We start from the raw sequence: 7,102 nt of genomic DNA on the forward strand, positions 1-7,102 counted from the left end.
CCTGGGGGCATGGGGCTTTCCAGGGTGTGCTTGGCTGGGGACGAGACGGTGCCCTGTGCAGGGCCTGTGAGCACGGTGTGTGGGTGGGCATGGGCAGGGGTCTGTTGGAGTGGGAGGAGGTGCCAAGGGCTGTGGGGCAGTGAATGGCCCAGCAGGGCTGGAGTTGGCCCCCCCAGCCTGCCCAGCCCGTGGGGAGAGGAGGGACCCCCACACTTCCCCAGGGACAGCTCAGAGAGGAGAGGGCTCCCAGCCTGGTGCTGTGACTCGACTCCCAAACCTGCAGTCTGGGGCTCGGCCCTCTCCTGACCTGTCCCGTGTTTCGGTGTTTGAAGGGGCTGCGGAGGTGAGGCTGGAGGCTGGCAGCGGGCGCTGTGCTGGGAGAGTGGAGGTGAAACACCAGGGCCAGTGGGGGACTGTGTGTAGTGACTCCTGGGACATGGACGATGCTGCAGTGGTTTGCAAGCAGCTGGGCTGTGGGTCTGCTGTTGAAGCTCCTAAGTACGGACGCTTTGGGCCAGGATCTGGCCCCATTTGGATGGATGATGTTGCCTGTGGTGGCACCGAGTCTGCCTGTCTGACTGCAGACACAGAGGATGGGGTAAACACAACTGTGATCACCGTTTGGATGCTGGAGTGACGTGTTCAGGTAAGGGGCCATCCTGTTCCCTACCTTTGTGGCCAGGATGGGGGAAGGGACCTGGCTGTGCCCTCAGGGAACAATGACGGGGTACTGGAGCAGGGCCCAGTGTGGCCAGTTGTACTGCCGAGCTGGGACAGTCATTGCTGGTTTCCCCAGTCCCCGAGGAAAGCCCAGGGGTAACTCGCCACTGCCTGGCCCCAGATGCGGCTCAGCCCACCCTCCTGGGGCTGGGAGATGAATGGCCCACCCTGCTCCGCAGTGTCTGTTCCTTCCCATCTCTCTCCTCTGGCTCATCCAGGAGCTGCCTGGCAGCACCGAGGACCAGGTGCCCCCATGCTAGAGGCACTGAGAGCAGCTCATGTGGCCACCAACAGCACCTGGGGAGGGCCCAAGATGGTCCCCAAAGCAGAAGGGCTGCTCAGAGGGGAGGAGCACTGGGCTTGGGCAGAAGAGCAGGGTGGCCCATGGCCACCTCATTCCTTTCCCAGGGTCACCCCATGACAGCCAGCCCACAGGGAGTGCAGGCAGTGGTGACCTGCTTCCCAGCCTCTCCTGCCTGCCCCAGCCCCTGGCTGCCCTGTGCCATGGGGGATTTGCCAGCACTTTCTGGCTCTCCTTGGTGCCTGTCCTTGCACCGGGATCTCGTGTCAGCCCAGGGCTGTACCTCTGCCTGCTCTCCTGCCTTCTGCCCAGCCATTGACCAGGGATGTGCATGCCTGGCAGTGCACTCTGGCCCCGGCTGAGGACTCCTCCCCAGGCAAGCGCTGCAGCCAGGGGCTGGTGAAGACAGAGACCGCATGTACACTCGCAGTGCATCTGTGCCCTGTGACATGTCCCATCTAACAGCAATGCCCCACTGACCTGAGAACCACCTGGGAATGTGGTGCATTTCTGGTGGCTCCAAGGGTTCCTCAGCCAGGCCCTGAGCTCAGTGGGCAGATCAGGCTGCAGCAGCCAACAGTGCCTTGGCCAGTCTCCCTGGGCCCCAAGTGCTCGCAGTGCTGCCAGGAAGTCTGAGCAGTGCCTACGGCTGGGGGTTTGGGGGAGAAGCAAGCCCACAAGTGCTGTGCTGATGTCTGAGGAGCGGCAGGGTGTCCTTGGTGTGTTTGTGCCATCAGCAGCCACTGGGAGCTGCTGGTAGGGTCGTGGGGCTCTTTGCCTGTGGCCACCTTGCAGACCAGGTGGGACGTGGGCATGTAACTGCCAGAGGGCTCTGGGAACTCTGTGGGGACTTTGATTGCTCCAGGATTTGTCCGGCTGGTCGGAGGGGAGAGCCCCTGCTCAGGACGCGTGGAGATCCATGATGAGGACCAGTGGAAACCTGTCTGTGACTCAGACTTTGGTCCCAAAGCTGCCGACGTGGTCTGCGGGGAGTTGCAGTGTGGCGCAGCCCTGTCTGTGCCCAGGGCAGCTCACTTTGGAGAAGGTGTTGGTGCCATGTGGGACAGAGAGCTGCAGTGTGTGGGGAATGAATCCTTCCTCATGTTCTGCCCCAGGGGATCCCGCAGAGACCAGCCCTGCACCCACACGAACGCCGCTGGTGTCACCTGTACACGTAAGGACTGAGGGTGGGGTGTTCCATATCTGGGGGTGTGCTGGGGCCAAGGGGAGCAGGGCCGGGACAGTGCCATGCTGTGTTGGGCGTGAGGACAGACGGGGTGATGTGGTTGTCTGCAGCCCTAAAATCAGGCAGAAGGAGGATAAAATGAGGCACTCTTCCATTTGGCTGCTCCTTCATCTCCTGAGGAAGCGAGAGCACAAGTCTGCCCTGTCTCATCCTTCTCTGTTCCCGATGACACAGGGTTCAGGCTGGTGAATGGCAGCACGGCGTGTGAGGGGAGGGTGGAGGTGCAGGTGCTGGGGACCTGGGGCACCCTCTGTGCCTCCCGCTGGGATCTCTCGGACGCCCACGTTCTCTGTCGTCACCTCGACTGTGGGTTTGCTGAGTCCATTCCCAGAGGAGGGCATTTTGGGAGAGGCACGGGACCTGTCTGGAGAGACTCATTCTACTGTGATGGGACTGAAGTCCACCTGGGACAGTGCCCAGTGAGCGCCCTGGGGGCCTCACCGTGCTCCCATGAGAACGAAGCTGCTGTCATTTGCTCAGGTGAGTGCTGGGAAAACGCTGTGTTAACTCCATTTGTCCCTTGGGTGTTGCATGGCCATCCAAAGCAGACGACCCCATGACAGCAGCAGGGTGAATTTCTCCCTGGAGAAACCTTAGCTTCATCAAGAATCTCTGCCCCACCCAGGGAAGGGGCTCAGGCCCTGGGGCCCCCGCCAGGCCAGGAGTCCTCAGCTCTTCTGTTGCAGGACAGACGCAGGACAGGGCTGTGGGTCTCAGCTCCATCCCTCTGACTGCAGACAGCCCTGTCCCAGCCCCACAGAGAGTCCCACAGAGCCCAATCCCCCACCCACAAGGGGTGTGAGCTGCAGAGCAGGGCTGGGCTTTGCCCTCGCTTTCTGCCAGCACAAGTCCCAATCTTGTCCTGTTTGATCGGAAAGGCCCCCCTTGCTCTGCTCCCTGCCAGGGACACAGGCTCCCAGGCCCAGATCCCCAGGGATGCAGAGGGGCAGAGGCGTGTCTGCTCTGCCCCATGGCTCAGCAGTGCCAAGGCCAGCGCTGAGGTGGGGCAAGGCTTGTCCTGGGGCTGCCTGTCCCCAGGCCACCGCCGGCTGCTGCTCCCTCCTGCGGGAGCTGCCCCATCTGCCTCAGCAGGGACGTGTTGGGTGGCTCTGCCCCACCAAGAGCAAAGAGAGGGTCTTGCTCAGGAAGGCTCAGGGACTGGGGAAGCAAGCCTGTGGAAAGCTGCTCCTGAAGCTGACCGCAGAGGGCTGGGGGCAGGTGGGTGAGCTGCAGGGGGTTGTGAGGGTTGGAGAGCCTGGAGAGGTGCTGCAGGTTTGTGGGCTGTCTGGTGCTGCTGAGGGCTGGGGCATGGCTGCTCTCCCCAGGCCCAGGCAGCTCCACAGCCCTGCGGCTGGTGGGTGGAGGGAGCCGGTGTGACGGGCGAGTGGAGATCTTGCAGCGCGGGACGTGGGGCCGAGTCCTGGATGAGCAGTGGGACATGCAGGAGGCCAGCGTGGTGTGCCGGCAGCTGCGGTGCGGAGAGGCAGAGAGAGCCTACAACCCCCCGAAGCCTCAGAGAGGGACGGGTCCCGTGGGGCTGCGAGGGGTCCGGTGCGCAGGGCACGAGGCCAACCTGACCCTCTGCAACACCTCCCTGCCCGTGAGCGCGCTGGCAGCAGGGATTGCAGAGGACGTGGGGGTCGTTTGCTGGGGTGAGTGGCACTGCACAGGCCCTCCAGGCTCTGGGCTGGGTGGGCAGCCGGCCCCTGATGGCAGCTGGGGTTTCTTCCTGCTGCAGGGAGCCGGCAGGTCCGGCTGGTGAACGGGCCCGGGCGCTGTGCTGGCAGAGTGGAGATCTACCACCAGGGCAGCTGGGGGACTGTCTGCGATGACCAATGGGACCTGTCTGATGCCGCCGTCGTTTGCCAGCAGCTGGGCTGCGGAGGGGTGGTGAAGGCAGTTGGCTCCGCTCAGTTCGGGGAAGGTTCCGGTCAGATATGGCTGGACAGCGTGAACTGCTCCGGGGCCGAAGCTGCTCTCTGGGACTGCCCGGCAGGGTCCTGGGGGCAGCACGACTGCGGGCACAAAGAGGACGCAGGAGTCGTCTGCTCAGGTCTGTGCTGGGAGCTGTGGTGGGAGCCCAGTGCCCGGGGAGACCGGGACAAGGGGAGAGCTGGCAACGGCCGAGGCTGTCCCTGGCTGCCTCTGAGCCCCTGCCTGAGCCTGTCCTGGGGACACCCATGCACAAACCCCCTCGGTCCCACTGGGGGCCCCTTGTAAGCTGAGCTGTCCCCAAGGGTTAGCGGGGAGGGCATGGGTGTCTGTCCGTCAGGGACTTCTCTCTGCCCCTGGCAAAAGGGTGACTTGCTGGCCGTGCCACTACCTGGCTGAGGGCCTGGGGGGTGAAGAGGCTTCTCTGCTCCCATAGCCCCAGACCAGCCTGCTCCCCTCTGGGCTCTTTCCTCCCAGATTTCATGGCCCTGAGGCTGCACAACAGCACCAACTGCTCCGGGCGCCTGCAGGTGTTCTACAATGGCACATGGGGGAGCGTTTGCTCCAACTCAATGACTCCCAAAACGGTGTCGCTGGCATGCAAGGAGCTGGGCTGTGGGGATGAAGGGACCCTGGAAATACGCCTGCCCTATGGTAGGGTGTCTGGCCCCGCCTGGCTGGATCGCGTGGAGTGTGGGGAGAGAAACAGCTCCTTCTGGCAGTGTCCTTCTGCTCCCTGGGACCCACAGTCGTGTGATGACCTGCGAGACGAGACCCATATCACCTGCAATGGTAATTCTGAGCTCCCCGGGCACCAGCATCCCCCCAGCTCCTGCTCCCTGCTGGGCACAGTCAAGCGCAGAGACAGGGCCCACAGGGGCTTTGACTTTACGGGCCAGACCCTGCTGCTTGTGGTGGCACAAATGGGACTTCAGCTCTCAGAGCCCCACACATTCCCCAGCAGTTGCCAGCCGGGCTCCCAGCAGCGCCCGGGGCAGGCAGAGGTGTCTGCAGGCAAGGTCTCAGGAGAGCCCAGCCAGGGCTCCAAGGAGCGTCCCCTCCATGGACACCCTCCTGCTGCTCTGTGAACCAGGGTCCCTCTGGGGCTGAGCAGTCAGGGTCCCCCACATTGCCGTGCGTGTCCCCTGAATGACTGGGGTTCAGCTGCTGCCGTGAGCGAGGCGGCACGGGGAGGCATGAGCAGAGCTCAGCCCCACGCTCTGCTGCACGACCCCCTTCAGCAGCCCCTTCACCGCAGCATTTCCTTCTGCAGGGAGACGGCCAGAAACACCCGCGGCCCTGGGGACCGTGTGCCCAAACTCCACGAGCTGCACAGGTAGCTGCTCCTCTGCATGCCCCTCTGGCCTGGCAGGGCTCTGCCTGCTGTCCCGGTGCCCTGGGAGGTCTCTGCCTTCTCCAGACAGGGAGAAGATTCGTGCCGTGGGAGGCGAGAGTGGGTGCTCGGGCAGAGTGGAGGTCTGGCACCGCGGCTCCTGGGGGACGGTGTGCGACGATTCCTGGGACATGCAGGATGCCGAGGTGGCCTGCAGGCAGCTGGGCTGTGGCCCCGCGGTGTCTGCCCTGGGCGAGGCTGCGTTTGGGGAGGGGACGGGCCCCATCTGGCTGGAGCAGGTGGAGTGCCGGGGGACGGAGCCATCTCTGCAGGACTGCTGGGCTCGGCCTGGGGACAGCGGTGCCTGCCGGCACAAGGAGGATGCTGCCGTGCGCTGCTCAGGTGAGCGGCAGGGCTGGGACCCTTGCTGGAGCTCTTGGCAGAGCTCCTGCGAGCAAGGCCGTCCTTGTGCAGCATGGGAGCCTGGTGCCTAGTGGGCAGCAGCCTCTGTGGGGCTGGATGTCCTCTGGCTTCTGCCTGCAGGGCCCTGCAGCCCCCAGGGGCATCTCCTGGGCTGCCTGCGCCATCCTGCCCAATAGCCAGAGCAGGGCCCTGGGCCCTGTCCTGGCTACCCTGACCAGTTGTGCAGGAGGGGCAATTTGGGTGGGATGTGTCAGGGATACATGCACACACGCACGCACACACGGCGTGTGAGAGAGGAGGCTCCCTGGTACCTGCACACCCACCCTCTCAGCCCAGCTCTCCTTCTCCTCTTCTGCAGCTGCACCCAGGACAGCAGCACCAACCCCCCGACCAGGTAACCTGTCCTCCCCGCTGGTGCTGGGTCTTCTCAGGGCCAGCTGTGACCCATGGCGGGAGGGAAGGGGCTCCTTGCCAGGTTGTGAAACTCCCAGGAGGAGGCACTGGGATAGCAGTGGGGTGCGGGGGTTGGGGAGGTCTGTGATTTCCCCATCAGGGTGGGATCTTCCTCATGACTCACTCCTGGGGTCGTCTACCCCTGGTGTAATGGGGTTCAGGACCGGGGTGTCCCAGCCCCTACGTCTCCCAGGCTTCGTGCTGCCCTTTTTGTGCTCCTGCCATGCAGATCCCACCCGGGGCCGTCAGACTGCCAGCGGGAGAGTCTCATTGCCCGTCATCATCTGCATCATCCTGGGGGCCCTTCTCTGCCTTGTCCTGGCCCTCCTGGCCGGGCAAGTGCGAAGCGCCAGGGCTGGGCGCAGAGGTGGGTGGCGGGGAAAGATGCCTCCTGGCAAGGCCAGGGGTGCTGTGAGGTGTGAGTGAGTGGCACAGGCAGAGCTGGGGGGATAAGGGTGTGTGCTGCCTTCATTCCCATGCACCGCCTCCTTGACTGCCTGACCATGGGCCACCAGCAGCAAGGGGTAGAGAGGGTCCAGACATGGGGGGAGGTAGGGATGGGTTGAGGAAGAAATGGCAGAGCTGGGCTGGGGGAGCGGGGCTGTGCTCTGGTGATAGCCGTCTGCTGGCCCAGGGGATCAAAGCTGGGGAAGCAGAGCGGGATCCCATCTTGTCTCTGCCTGTCCCTGGGCCA

At 64.1% G+C, this 7,102-nt stretch overlaps 1 long non-coding RNA gene and 1 pseudogene across 2 annotated transcripts; both read left to right on the forward strand.

The window, feature by feature from the left end:
- Window positions 1–332: 332 nt before the first annotated feature.
- LOC309603981 (scavenger receptor cysteine-rich domain-containing protein SCART1-like) lies at window positions 333–5,539 on the forward strand (annotated as a pseudogene). The gene is made up of 6 exons: window positions 333–646; window positions 2,442–2,747; window positions 3,599–3,919; window positions 4,006–4,320; window positions 4,677–5,010; window positions 5,473–5,539. The product of its transcript is annotated as a scavenger receptor cysteine-rich domain-containing protein SCART1-like (transcript).
- A 220-nt stretch (window positions 5,540–5,759) lies between these two features.
- LOC309603982 lies at window positions 5,760–6,706 on the forward strand. Its single transcript, XR_014230811.1, has 3 exons — window positions 5,760–5,934; window positions 6,314–6,349; window positions 6,638–6,706. It is a non-coding gene; the product is annotated as an uncharacterized lncRNA (long non-coding RNA).
- The last annotated feature ends 396 nt before the right edge of the window (window positions 6,707–7,102 follow it).

This window comes from Platalea leucorodia (genome assembly GCF_965183815.1).
Source record: "Platalea leucorodia genome assembly, contig: HAP1_HAP1_SCAFFOLD_286, whole genome shotgun sequence".
NCBI lineage: Eukaryota > Metazoa > Chordata > Aves > Pelecaniformes > Threskiornithidae > Platalea > Platalea leucorodia.